The sequence below is a fragment of the Bos indicus genome, chromosome 22 (genome assembly GCF_029378745.1).
Source record: "Bos indicus isolate NIAB-ARS_2022 breed Sahiwal x Tharparkar chromosome 22, NIAB-ARS_B.indTharparkar_mat_pri_1.0, whole genome shotgun sequence".
Classification (NCBI taxonomy): domain Eukaryota; kingdom Metazoa; phylum Chordata; class Mammalia; order Artiodactyla; family Bovidae; genus Bos; species Bos indicus.
This window is the reverse complement of record NC_091781.1, coordinates 24,153,041-24,167,298: the sequence shown is the minus strand read 5'-3', so window position 1 is coordinate 24,167,298 and position 14,258 is coordinate 24,153,041. Positions and strand designations below refer to the sequence as shown.

Genomic DNA, 14,258 nt, shown 5'->3' with positions numbered 1-14,258 from the left:
CGGCATCGAGTCGGTTTATTTCCCGTCGCTAAGCAGCATATCCTCTTCACGCCCGCACGGGCATCGGCTTGATGGTTCATCGGGCGACCAGGATTCAGGCGAGGAACCCTGTCACATCTTTGCTCCCGGGCACCGGGGCCCTTCTCCCGCGGGCAGGGCCGGCAGGTGCAGCGCCGGGGCGCTCGCCTCCTCCGGCCGCGCACTGAGCATGCTCAGTCCCTTGCGCGCCGCCACCTCCCCCCCCACCCCCGCCCCCCGCGTCTTCCTCACGCGTCTGCCCCTCCTCTGGGGCTGGGGAGCCCGCAGCCTGAATTCCGCGGCGCCGGGTTTTTTGAGCAGCCGCGAGCGTGAGGAGGGAGGGGAGCGCGGCACCAGGCAGAGCACCGGGTTCAACACCGGGATTGGTCGCAAGTAGGAAGCTTTCGCCACTACTCTGGGACCCTCGGTCTGTGCCGGCGCCGCACCCGAATCTGAGGCGAGAGCCGCGCTCAGGTGCTCAGGTAAGTGCAGCGCGCGAGGTGCCCGGGTCCCTCTCCAGCCTGGGTGCATGCTGCCCTGGGCACCTCGAATTCGGAGAAAGAGCACGGGTCTCGGAGGCTGCCCAGTGGAGAGGGGGTTCTTCGGGGGCGTCCCCTCCTGCAGGGCTGGACGGGGGCTGTGGGCCGAACCGCCGTGGGCCCGGTCACCCTGCGGGGTCTGGGCAGCCGGCACCGTGCGCCCTGAACCCGGGAGGAGCCCGGTCACCGACGCCGCCACGCAGTCACCTCACGGCAACCCTTGTTTTTAGTCAGAAAATAAGTTTGTTGCGCCGGAAGGCTGCCCGGAAAGAGGGAACCTAGAGCCGGTAATGCTTCAGGAACCCTTAAAATCAGCTCCTGCAACTGGTTTCAGGCTGTCGTCCCCTTTCCGCGCGCCTTCGCCGCTGGCGCGCGGTTCTCGGCGGGAGAGTTTCCCTCAGATGTTCCCCGGGGCTCCGAGCGCCCAGCTGCAGCCACAGTAGAGGAAGGCGAACTTGGGCTGAGATGTGAAGGGACTTGGGACTGAAAAGGCAAGATCCCGTAGCCGCGGTGGAAGAAGTCTTGTTAGAAAGGACACTGTTTTTTTTTGGGGGGGGGGGGGGGCGGGGGGCGGCCACTGTGCGCCAGACTCAGTGTTGAGCGCTGGAGGTACAGCGACGAACCACATCCACCGGGTCCCCGCTGTTGTGGCACCTAGCTGATGTACCCAGACTCAGCGGGAGCTTGTGGGTGAGGCGTTCATTTACCTGCAACTTCAGGGGGATTCGCAGTTCCTTTTGAAAAGCGAAGGCAACCCCCTGTTCTCTTCCCCGGATCCAGACATCAGCGAGATGTGCGCCGCGCACCCTGCAGACACCAGCCGGCTCGCTCTCCTTTTGAAACGGAGGGCTCGAGCCCTGCGTGCATTTCTTTTCCTTGTGCTTCGCGAATATATTTCATTGCTTATGAAAGATGTGGAGGTGAGGTTTAGCAGGACGTGGGCTCTTGAATCTCTCAGAACCAGTCAGGGCGTCTGATACATGAAAACATTTTGCAGCACAGCGGAGCTCCTACAAGGAACAGGCTTCGCTCAACGCGAAGCTTAGGAGGTTGGTGGTTGGCTGGGGTCTCCAGATTTGGAGCGAAGAGGCTTGTGGAGGTGGTCTTAGGGCGAGTCAGTGTGGCAGCTCACCCTGGGTGGGTGGTCTGCGTTGGAGGTGTGGGTGGATCTTGGGTTGTGTTGAAGGGTTGTTTGCATGGAGGAGCTCCTGGGAGGAATGCTAGGCTCCCGGAACTTTTTCTAGTTTTCTTACTGGAATCAACATAGAGGCATCAGAATAACAGCGTCCTTTAATTGCATGGGAAGCTCCTGCAGTTTACTGTGAAGTGGATATTTCATGTAATAATTCCATTTTTGTTTGGAATGTGCATTTATTTTGTGCTTTGAAGTTTATGGTTTAAGTCCTTTAGTCCGGCTGATTAGCAAGGTTTTTCTTCTCTGCCTCTGCCCAAGTGAGTGGAAAAGAACGTTGTGTCATGGGGTAGACACCTTGAGGTAGTTTTGGTGGCTTGATGAGAAAACTCACGTTTCACCCATAACTTTATTCTTCCTGCCTTGTGTGAATAAACACAAGAGGTGATGAAAGTATAAGATTGCTGCTAAGGATCAAAAGTAAAGTTCCATGGGGATATTATTTTTTTTGCCACCTAATAAATTGCTATTGATTTTGTTTATTTGTTTAAACTGGCTTCAGCTGCTCTGGCTTGATGAAGTGGGATCATGATGGTAAGCTTCATTATTTATCAGAGAGGACCCTCCAAGTTTGCTGGCCAGCATGAAAAACTGACCTTTTAAAATTAGGGGCTGAGATAGTAGAGGGAGTGACCTGTTGTTTAAGGGTGCAGATCAGAGCCACTTGGAAATTACAAAGAAAGCAGGTTTCCTTGTTTGCAGCCTTTTTATAAACACTTTTCACTTCCTTTAACCTGGAGGAATTTTTCTCCTCCAGTCAGTTTGTTGCCCCCTTCCCTAGTCATTTCATATTGGTAGGTCATATGATAGGAACAGCAAAATATTTCTTAGATGACTGAATGACACAGTTTCTCAATCAGCAAAGTAGACTGCATTGTACAGTAAAAATATGTGCAGTGACATTGGTGCATTCACTAACATAAAAAAATAAATAACCGGGATGTCTGTGGCCAAAATAAATGTGGGTTTAGAAAATACATTGTGCAAGTTGATATTTTTCCGGTAAAAATTAAAGATCTTTTTTTAAAAAGAGTGAACAGAGAACAAGCTTTTCAAATTATGTTGACTTAAAAAAAATCATCCACTTATTTTGCTTAGTTCTCTCTCTTTTTTATTCAGAAGTAGGATTTAGGATTATTTTTTTCCCACTAAGCACTTTATCTTTTAACTATAGTTTTTTTTTTTTTTTTTTTTTTGAACGGTACACAGGACATCTGTTACATCAGTTTAGGTCTTATAAAATGAAGGTAACCTGGATAAGTAAACTTCTCAGGAGAAGACTCCCCTTTATAGTTCTGACTTTTCGCCCCAAGTTTGGGCATGATTTTAATGCGTTGGATTCTTCTTTGTTTTCTTTGAAGACATAGACATAATATACATTTGTTTCAGTCTTTTTTTAAATCCAAATAATTTAATCTTCTATGAAAACATGCTTTTATATGATTTTAATTAATCTGTTTCATAGGGTAAGTGGAAGATGTCTGTATATTCAGATGTGGAGAGTCTTATTGTTGTCATTTTCCATAGCCCACTGTACTAAGTCTGGTGAAGGAAACCAGCTTTATTAACTTAGACCTATTGGTCTTCATATTTTTCAATCAGGTACTATCAGAGGACATTTGACCATAGATCACTAGTTATGTATACATTTCACACATATACGGTTATGTTGACCTACTACTTATAAAATATACCCAAAAAGAAACCAAAGGATAAAGAAAGTAAAAAATTAGGAAACAGTTGTTCAAATATTCTTTTTCTGTATCCTAGCAGATTGCTTTGCACAGCCCCTAGGGTGTATGCTTTGGAGATCACTGCTGGTCTGGGATTGTTTTACCTTTTCTCCTTGTCTGTACCTCTGTCATTCATCATCTGTGATACTGTGGCCAGTTGCAGAACTGATAGGAATGTGGAGCTCCTGTAACAGGTGAATTAGGAACCTTGTTTCCCTGCCATGGACTCACATGTAGATGAAATGAGGCATAAGAGACGATTGTGACCTAGGGGGTCATCCTAGATCTCCCAAATTGGATATACAGATAAAAAATATGAAGTCTTAGTTCAAAGACCAAAGTTCTAGTGGTTAGAAAGTGAGGAAACTAAGGAATGAATGAGTGAAGGAAGGAAGAATCCTTTTGTGTTGTGGCATTTATTGTGTGGAGGGTGGAAAGCCCATTTACTGTGGAGCAGATTAACCTGGACCTAAATGTGGCCCTTCCACTTATTACAGTCATGATGTTGGACAAGACAATTGAATAACTTCTGTGAACCTCTGTTTCCTTAGCTATAAAATTGGGATGACATTTATTTCAATGCAGCATGGTAGGTATTATACACAGGAATATAGGTAAAGAGCTTGGCTTTATTAGATTGGGTAGATTATGAATGATAACAAATGAATCGAAACAAAGTGTACAGCTTTAGATGAAACAAATGTATTTCTCATTCATATAAAGTTTCAAAATGGGTGATCCTGGCAGCATTCCTCCAAGATGTGATAGGAAGATCCAGCCTTAATACGTTCTGTGTCCCTGCCATCTTCAGCATGCTCATCTGTGTTCATCTGTAGGAAGGAGAAAGACTTGCAGGATGTTAACTGCCCAGACGTGGAAGTCATACATATCACTTTTGCTTCCATTCCGTTGGCCAGAACTCAGTTACATATGTGTATATCTTACTCTAAGGAAGTCTGGGAAATGTAGTTTAGCTGTGTTTTCAGGAAGACATAAAAGGTTTGGGGGAACAGCCATCGTTGTCTGGCCTCCTGTGATTGCATGTGATATTTCCCCGTGTTCAATGAATGCTACTTCTCTCTTCCCCTTCTCCCTTCCCCCGCCCAACTACTGGTTTTCTGGCAGAAAAACTGGAATAGATATAAGAAAATGATAGAGACAGCTTACACAGATAGTGTGTATTATTTTTGAGGTCCTTTGCTAAGGTGCTCCCCATAGGGATTATTGTTTTGTCTATTGTATAGTTGAAGAAAACTAGGCTTAGAGAAATTAAATCATTTGCCTGGCATAGCCAGCAAGTGGCAGAGCTGGGATTTGAACCACATTGTCTGACTCTAGAATTGCTTCTCCTGGAAGCTTCACTATTTTTGTTGTTGTTGTTGTTCTTGCTGCAGTGCTTTTCTTATTGTAGCCATTGGACCAACTTTCCTTTTTGTCTGTATAAGAAAGGTGCAGGAAAATTTAAAAAATCCTAAAGAAGTTAAAAGACTGCATCTAATTGAAGATATACAGAGGCAGAATTATATATGACATTGGTTTATTTTGAATACCTACCAGCATCAGGAGCAGATAGTTAAAGGAGGACCCCCCCCATTACAGTGCTTTTTCACTTCTGATAAAAAATTCTAGGATCTGTTTAACCTTTCTTTTAAGCTTTCATTTTGGAAATCCTGGCCTATCACTTTTATGCTGCAGTGTGTGAAGATAAATTCCTGTTCATTTCTTAGCCTAAGCAAATATCCCTACTGATAAGTTCACAACTGAAACATCCTCTCCTACCCTTACCTTTGAGCAAAGGCATTACTGTTCATTAACATCCCCAGCTCCCCGAAAGTCTCCTCCTGTTGATTCAGCTTTCCAAGAGTGTTTCAGTGTTTCCTGCATGACTGAAGGAACCTCTGTCTCTTATCCTTGAATCCTCTAAACAAAATGCGTCCTCTTGTCATTTTTGTTCTGTTGTCCCACGTATATTAGAGACTCTGCTTCATCTCTTCTTTCCTATGCAATTGTCTTCTGTCTTTTACAGAACTATCTAGTACACTTATGGCTTCCAGTGGAAATGTGAGGTGGTCATAATGAGAGTGAAATAGTTTGCCAGAATAATTCATTTGTCCACATTATAGACTCATTTTTTCTTCTTGTTCAGTGTGTATTTGTATCGTCTTCACAATTAATTAATGAGAAGCCACCCATCTTCCCACCATGCAAGGAGGCAGATATACTGTAAACTTATTAATCAACTGTTTCTCAAAAGCCTGTATTCATTTCCTTCTAATGGTCCCTGAACCTCTTGTCCTAAGAAATTTGATTTATTTTGCTTTTTTCCCCTAAATTTTTCTCCCTTCCAATTCTCCTCACATCCATGCCATCTCTGTGTGTGTGTGTGTGTGTGTGTGTGTGTGTGTGTTTCAAGGCCCCTCTTGTGATTTAATGGGGTTAGTGAGATGGAAAGGTTTAAACTTGCTTTTGTGACCGCATGGATTGTAGCCCACCAGGCTCGTCTGTCCACGGGATTTCCCAGGCAAGAATACTGGAGTGGGTTGCCATTTCCTCCTCCTTGGGATCTTCCTGACACAGTGATGGAACCAGCATCTCTTACATTGGTAGGCATATTTTTTGGATTCTTTACCACTAAGCCACCAGGGAAGCCTAGTTTACTATCATGTTTTCAGACTCCTAAAGAGCTGAGTCCCACAGGGACTTGTGAAAAGCTAATTCTAGCTTCTGTGTCAGATAAACTAAATTTTCAGTGACTTGAAAAGTCTTTATACTTCTTTGTCATGTTCAGGACTCACAGCACAGGAGCGGCTTTCCTTGGAGTCATTCAGAGAATCGGGTTCCTCGTCCTTGTGTGACTTTGTCCTCTCCTGAGTCCTCTTTGTTCAGAAAAGGTATATGGCATGTGAGGAGAAAAACGTCCTGGCAGGTTTCAGACAGTTTATTTTAGGCCCACCCTGGGAACAGTTATCATGGCCCCCGCCCACATTCCACTAGGCAGAGCTCCGTCACTTGGCCATTCCTTGTTACAAGGGAAGCTGAAGAGTAGACTCACACTGAGTGCCCAGGAGGAAAGAAAACATGTCTGAAAACATGTTTAGAAACATGTTTGCCAAATAACTAGGCAGTCTCTGTCACAGCTTTCCAGTGAATGAATGTGGATATGGAGAACCAGCCAGTTCTCATATCCCCCTCTGTAGATGTGCAAAAAGGAGTGTGTGTGTATTAACCTTGGCCTCTGTTACTGTCCTTTTCTTTGTCTTTGTTAGTTTTAAGACTTTATTTATTTATTTTGTGTCTTTTTTTTTTTACTGAAATATAATTGCTTTACAAATCAGCTATATATTTACATATATACCCTCCCTCCTCGACCTGCCTCCCACCGTCTGCCCATGCCACCCACCTAGGTCATCACAGAGCACTGAACTGAGCGTCCTGTGCTTTGTAGAGTCTGTCTTACAGAGTGAAGTAAGAACGGGAAAAGCAAATATCACATATTAAAGTATATATGTGAAATGTAGAAAAATGGTACAAAAGAACCAATATCCGGGGCAGGAATAGAGACAGCAACATAGAGAATGGATATGTGTGGACACAGTGGGAGAAGGAGTGGGTGGGATGAATTGGGAGATTAGGACTGACATAAATACACTGCCATGTGTAAAATAGATCAGTGGGAAGCTGCTGTAAAGACTTTATGTTTTATTTTTCTTTTTTTGTATTAGTTTTGCCATACATCATCATGAATCTGCCACAGGTGTACACGTGTTCCCCATCCTGAAACCCCCTCCCACTCCCTCCCCATCCCATCCCTCTGGGTCATCACAGTGCACCAGCCTGAGCACCCTGTATCATGCATCGAACGACTGGCGATCTGTTTCACATATGATAATATACATGTTTCAGTGCCGTTCTCCCAAATCATCCCACCCTCACCCTCTCCCACAGAGTCCAAAAGACTGTTCTATACATCTGTGTCTCTTTTGCTGTCTCGCATACAGGGTTATCGTTACCATCTTTCTAAATTTCATATATATGCATTAGTATACTGTATTGATGTTTTTCTTTCTGGCTTACTTCACTCTGTATAATAGGCTCCAGTTTCATCCACCTCATTAGAACTGATTCAAAGATTTTATTTTTTAAAACATTTTTAGGTTTAAAACAAAGTTGAGAGAGACATACAGTGATTCCCATATACCCCCTACTGGAGCACATGTATAGCCTCTTCCATTATCAATGCCATTCACCAGAATGGTGTTTTTTTGAAACCAAGGATAAACCTACATTGACACATCATTATCACCCAAAGTTCTTAGTTTACCTTAGGGTCCCCTCTTGATACATTCTGTGGGTTTGGGTAAAAGTATAATGACACACATCCATCATTATAATATCATGCACAGTATTTTCACTGCCCTAAGAATTCTCTGTTCTCTGCCTGTTTATTTTTTCCCTTGGATCTTCCACCCCTAGAAAACACTGATCTTTTTAATTGTCTCCATAGTTTTACCTTCTCTGAAATGTCACATAGTTGGAATCATACATTTGTAGCCTTTTCTGGTAGATCTCTCTCACTTAATAATATGCATTTAATTTGTGTTCCTCCATGTCTTTTCATGGCCAGCAAGCTCATGTCTTGTTAGTACTGGATAATATTTTATTGTCTGGTACCAGCCCATTCTTAGTGCAAAAGGTCTGGGTGAACTCCATTTCCTTCTTAAGGACTGGAAGAGCCCTGGCTCTCTGTGTCCACAGTAATTGCTTCCAGAACAGGCATTGGGCCTGGTGAGAACCAGTGCGGAGGATGGAGATGTTTTCTAGCTTCTTAGTGACTCCAGCTGGGCTCCATGCATGCCCTGAACCAGTCCCTGTGAACAAGGAGACCAGAACCAGGGGCATGTCTGTCTGCCACCGCTCCAGCTGTCTTGCTACCAGGGAAGAAAGCCTCGGGCAAGTGACAGTCATCACGTGTCACTTGAGAATGAAAACCAGAGGCAAGACGGAGAGAAACTCAGTCCTCTTATACTGCCTGAGACGATTCATCCAGCTACGTCTCATGTGAGTTTGCCTTCTGATTTTTTAGCTCTTGGAATTCATAAATTACAGTTTGACTTTAGCTAGTTCGGGTTGAATTTCCATCACTTGCAGTCAATACTAATTTATTGGATCAAGGAGGCAAGGGACAAAAATCCAGGAATGGAATGTTAGGAAAGTATGTGTGTGTGTGTGTGTGTGTGTGTGTGTGTTTCTGAGCTCATCAGATGTGTCACTTTAGTTATGAGCCTAACAACAATTGCACTCCCTCATAATAAATCAGACTTCCAGTCAAGAATCACTTGGCAGTATCCTACCAGGCACAGATATTCGTCACTAAATCATTAAGCCAAGCTCTCATTTCTTCAAAGTCTGTCTCTTTGTAGAGCTGTGAAGGGAGTTGGAAGAAAAATCATGTCCTCAGGCTTGATTCTCTCTTCTGAGACTTACTGTGGTCCTTCCCACGTGATGTTCTTTTTTGCTGATCATATTTCTTCATTGTTTCCCCTTTTAAAGCCCACAGCCTCAGCCATCCCAGTCTAGTCATCCAGCCTGGACCTTGTTATGTGGTTTTTTATCCTCACCTTTGTTTACACTGCCTCTCAGTCTACCTCTGCTGTCTTTTCTTACCATGTTTATTGTACTTTGCATAATGCTTAACTCAAATGTCCCTCTCTTAAGCTTGTTTCCATACTGCTGAGGAGTAAACAATGACTCCCTTCCCTGTACATACGAACTCCTGTTGTATTTTTTTTCCCCATTCCACTTCTATAATACCTGTCATGAAAGTAACCAACCAGTTATCATAAGACTGAAGGGTTCCCAAGATGCTGTACATTATTGTTTAAATCAGGAAAGTCTTGGTCCATTGGGACAAGTTCCTTCACGTGTCACTCAGTAGCATGTGAGTTTCTTTATTTTATTGTATTCTACTTTTTAACTTTACAATATTGTATACTCAGCCATTAAAAAGAATACATTTGAATCAGTTCTAATGAGGTGGATGAAACTGGAGCCTATTATACAGAGTGAAGTAAGCCATGTGAGTTTCTTGAGAGGATAAGAGTTTGGAATTTGAAGACTAATTTCTTAGCAGTTCTAAATCCATTTTTGTACTAGCTGTATTATTTTGTGTGATAGCAAATTACCTACTTTCTAGGTTTCTGCTTCATCAGCTATATGATGGGATAATATGTGTTTTGTAGAGTTTGTCAGATAATTAAATGGCACGGTAAATTAAATCACTCAGTTTATTGATGGACGCATCTAGAAATTTGGGTTGTCCCTAAAGGTGCAGGAGTTGGTGAACATTATGTGGAGTACAGCTTGCAAAGTACTTAAAACTTGTAACTAGTGCTTTGAAAACCCTAGTAAGCTTCTGGTAAACAGTTCTCAGAGCTTCTCAGGTGGCTCAGTAGTAAAGAATCCGCCTACCAATGCAGGAGACACAGGAGACGTAGGTTCGATCCCTGAGTCAGGAAGTAGGAAATGGCAACCCATTCCAATATTCTTATCTGGAAAATTCCATGGACAGAGGAGCCTGGTGGGCTATAGTCTGTGGGGTTACACAGTGTTGGACATGCCAGTGCAAGGGGACACACACACATACACACACACACCCAGAGTTTTGTTTAGTTTTTAAATTGGCTAATCTTACTTGTATTGGAGTATCTCTTGCATAAAACATGATAGGCAACAAAAGTACAATTAAACTCAGATAATATGTGTTCATGGAGCATTAATGATCTTACAGGTGTTTGGGATAAAGGGAGAAATAAGTCAATGAGAGTGATTAGGAAATATTTGAGAAAGAACTTCTGGTGTTTGAAACTTGAAAAAGCAAGAGTTGGCTGCAAGGTTCATTTGTTTTCTTTTTCTTGTCAGAGGTTTATTTTTCTTTCATATTTAAAGCCAGGATCAATAGTTTTCATGGTTTGGAAAGTGAAAATATTTTCCATGTTTAGGCAGGGTCAATTTCAGCTCATAATACTTAAAACCCTTATTTTTTTTTCCATTAATTAAATAAAGGTTGAGCATTTCTGGGAAAAACACTTTGGTTCATGAGAAAGTAAGGGTTAGGAGGGCAGCACTCCTGATTTCATAATTAATTTGAGGTTCTAAAAAAATGCATCCAGGACTCCTCTGTTTTTACTACACTAAAATGACCCTTCTACCTTTGCGCTTAACTTTTGTCTAGAAAATACTTTGCACTTAGCAGAGCTGTACTCATAAAACCTTGACAATTTATGTTGCCTGTGACTTTTAGGTTTGTCATGGAAATGTCCAGTGAGGACCGGTGTCAGCCAGTGTGCTTATGCTGACATGGGTCCAATTTGAAGGAGAAGAAAGTCAAACAATAAAAAAACAAATGGCATGATTCAAATCCCTGAGTAAGTTTTATAGGGCTTGATTCTAGACACATTGCCATCATTTTGGTTGCACAAATGTATATTGTCATCTGTATTATGATTGCTCTTCAACTACCAAATACAAATATGAATATTTTTGTCTTTAGTGACTCATTTGAGTAGCTATTAGCTAGCTATTGATTCTAGATTTCTTGTAGATTAGCAAATTAATTGGGAGTGTAGACAGTACTTTTACTATATTTAATTAGGTGAATGACATTCTTAAAGAGAGAATATTTACTTAAGTCATGTTTCTAATTCCTTGTAAAAATTACAGCAAAAACGTGGTTAAGTGGAATTCTTGGAATTAAATAAATGAGGTTCCCTGGTGACTCAAATGGTAAAGGATCTGCATGCAATGCAAGAAACCTGGGCTTGATCACTGGGTCAGGAAGATCCCCTGGAGAAGGGAATGGCTCCCCACTCCAATATTCTTGCCTGGAGAATACCATGGACAGAGGAACCTGGCAGGCTGCAGTCCATGGGGTCTCAAAGAGTCTGACACGACCGAGCCACTAACACTTTCACTTTTCACAAATAACAGTTTGCTTTAATCTACCAATGCTGCTGCTAAGTTGCTTCAGTCGTGTCCGACTCTGTGCGACCCCATAGATGGCAGGCCACCAGGCTCCCCCGTCCCTGAGATTCTCCAGGTAAGAATACTGGAGTGGGTTGCCATTTCCTTCTCCAATGCACGAAAGTGAAAAGTGAAAATGAAGTCGCTCAGTTGAGTCCCACTCTTAGTAACCTCGTGGACTGCAGCCTACCAGGCTCCTCCGTCCATGGGATTTTCCAGGCAAGAGTACTTGAGTGGGGTGCCATTGCCTTCTCCGAATCTACCAATAGTGGTTTTTAAAAGGTGGAAATCCAGGTCAACTATATTATTGGTCAACTAAATAGGTGGCTAAGTATGATTTACTTCTTGATGACACGGATCACTGTGATGAACATAGTCTAGTAGTTTAGGACAGTGATTCACTTTTGAATCAGACCCACCTGGATTTCTTCTGTCACCAGCTGTGTGATCTTGAGCATGTTCTTAACCCTTACAAAATAGTTTTTAAAATCTGCAAAATGAAGTAGATCATGCCTACCTTGTAGAGATGCTGTGAACATTAAATGATGTGAGTTTAATACTTTAGCAGGTGTGCACAATACATTCTAAGCACTAAGCAAACTTGCCCTGTTCTATACTATAATCTTGGCAGTTTATACAGAACGTAGTACACACAGCTGCTTTCTGTTTATTGAGACAACGCATGTTAGACTGGATTGTGCAACAGGATCCCATCAGGGACTGGTGAAACATCAGACCCTATGCCGAGTGGCCTCTGTCTGCTTTCTGCTGCTTTTCAGATGCTCATATATTATATGTTTCCTTGCTTTGGTGAACTACCCATTTCTATGTGCTGTTTCTTCCCGCTTGTCTCCTGGAAAAAACAAAAACAAATTTACGAGCCATTCAGACTATATTTAGTAATTTAAATAGTTCTGAATGAGGCTGTGAGGGGCCTTTCACACCCCTCGTTTTGTGAGAGACCAGGAGCTCGGAGAAGGCAATGGCACCCCACTCCAGTACTCCTGTCTGGAAAATCCCATGGATGGAGGGGCCTGGTGGGCTGCAGTCCATGGGGTCGTGAAGAGTCGGGCACTACTGGGCAACTTCACTTTCACTTTCACTTTTCACTTTCATGCATTGGAAAAGGAAATGGCAACCCACGCCAGTGTTCTGGCTTGGAGAATCCCAGGGACGGGGGAGCCTGATGGGCTGCCATCTATGGGGTCGCACAAAGTTGGACACGACTGAAGCAACTTAGCAGCAGCAGTAGCAGCAGGAGCATGGATGTCTCCTATTCATTTTCACTCTTCTCAGCTTCCCCTACTTCCTGACCGAGGTAGCGAGAGGTACAGTAGAAATAGAAAATAACCTGCCTTGACAATATTGTCACATGTATTTGTGATACACTTTGCAGCAGCAGCCTGTTTGTGAAGATTTCTGTGTTACAGTTGTGGAAGGTTGGCTTGCTTACCTGTAGTACTATAAAATTCATTCAAAAGTCTGTACTCTGAGAACATGATCTTCACTCTGTAAAGAAGTTCCTTTTATTTTCTTTAGCATATTTCAAGGTCTCTTTCACCAGTTACTATAATCTAACTCACTCCAGTACTCTTGCCTGGCAAATCTCATGGACGGAGGAGCCTGGTGGGCTGCAGTCCATGGGGTTGCTAGGAGTCAGACACGACTGAGTGACTTCACTTTCACTTTTCACTTTCATGCATTGGAAAAGGAAATGGCAACCCACTCCAGTGTTCCTGCCTGGAGAACCCCAGGGACGGGGGAGCCTGGTGGGCTGCTATCTATGGAGTCGCACAGAGTCAGACACGACTGAAGCAACTTAGCAGCAACAGCAGCAGAATCTAACTAAAAATTCCTAGTATGTTCCCTTTATTTTCTTTCTTGAACCTGTTGATCAGAATGACAGACATTGCAGCAATCCTAGATAACTGTGAATGTGGTGGGAAGATATGTATATGGACTGTATAACATGGGTTTATTGTGAATTCATAGTTCCATTAACTCTACTCAGTTCTTTTATTAGTAGCAATTTACCAGTACCTTGTAGTTTATATTATATGCTGTAACTGAAATTAGTACTTTTGTTTTACACATTACTGTTATTCAAAGCAGCAGTCTTCTTTTGTTCTGAATTAATGAGCTTGTACAAATTTTAGTAATTTTCTTATAATGTAACTCCTTAAATCAATATATTAAGGTTAATGCTTAAGAAAAGGAGCATAATATAATATATTCTCTATGATAATGAATTCCATGTTTTAGGTTGTGATTCAGTTTCCACAGATGGAAAATGTTTTATGTGATGAAAAAGAAAAGTAGGAGGCAGACTTGGTGATTGAAAAATGGTATCATCAAATTCTGGCTACACGACTCTTGTAAGATTAGACCAAATTATTTAACATATCTTGGCTTCATTTTTCTTACCATATAATGAGGGTATTCTTATAGAATTATGAAGACCAAAATGAGCTAATGATGTGTACACATAACCTGATGCTTTGCATATAACTATATCATCCCTAAAAAATGTGGAGTTTATTATTATAATCTTATTTTTTCATACAATTATTCAATATGATACCTATGTTGTTGATGAAATGATTAAAGTTGTAGCTTATAAACTTGAAATGTTATTCCTTTAAATAATTAAGAAGGTGATGCATGTTTGCCCCTGTGACTATCCATGGGTGTGTGTGTGTGTGTGTGTGTGCGCGCACATGCTCAGTTGTGTCCAACTCTTTGCATCCTCATAGACTC

The 14,258-nt window shown here is 42.4% G+C and overlaps 1 protein-coding gene across 4 annotated transcripts in view; it reads left to right on the top strand.

The window, feature by feature from the left end:
• The first annotated feature begins 268 nt into the window (after positions 1 to 268).
• The window catches only part of CNTN4 (contactin 4), a 1,025,129-nt gene continuing 1,011,139 nt past the window's right edge, over positions 269 to 14,258 (top strand). For 3 of the 4 annotated variants that reach the window (XM_019985102.2, XM_070776305.1, XM_070776306.1), the window contains exon 1: positions 270 to 500. The gene's annotated coding sequence lies outside the window, so the exon portion shown is untranslated. Of the gene's footprint in view, positions 501 to 14,258 lie in introns of all 4 variants that reach the window. The other variant, XM_070776310.1, reaches the window with a different exon arrangement.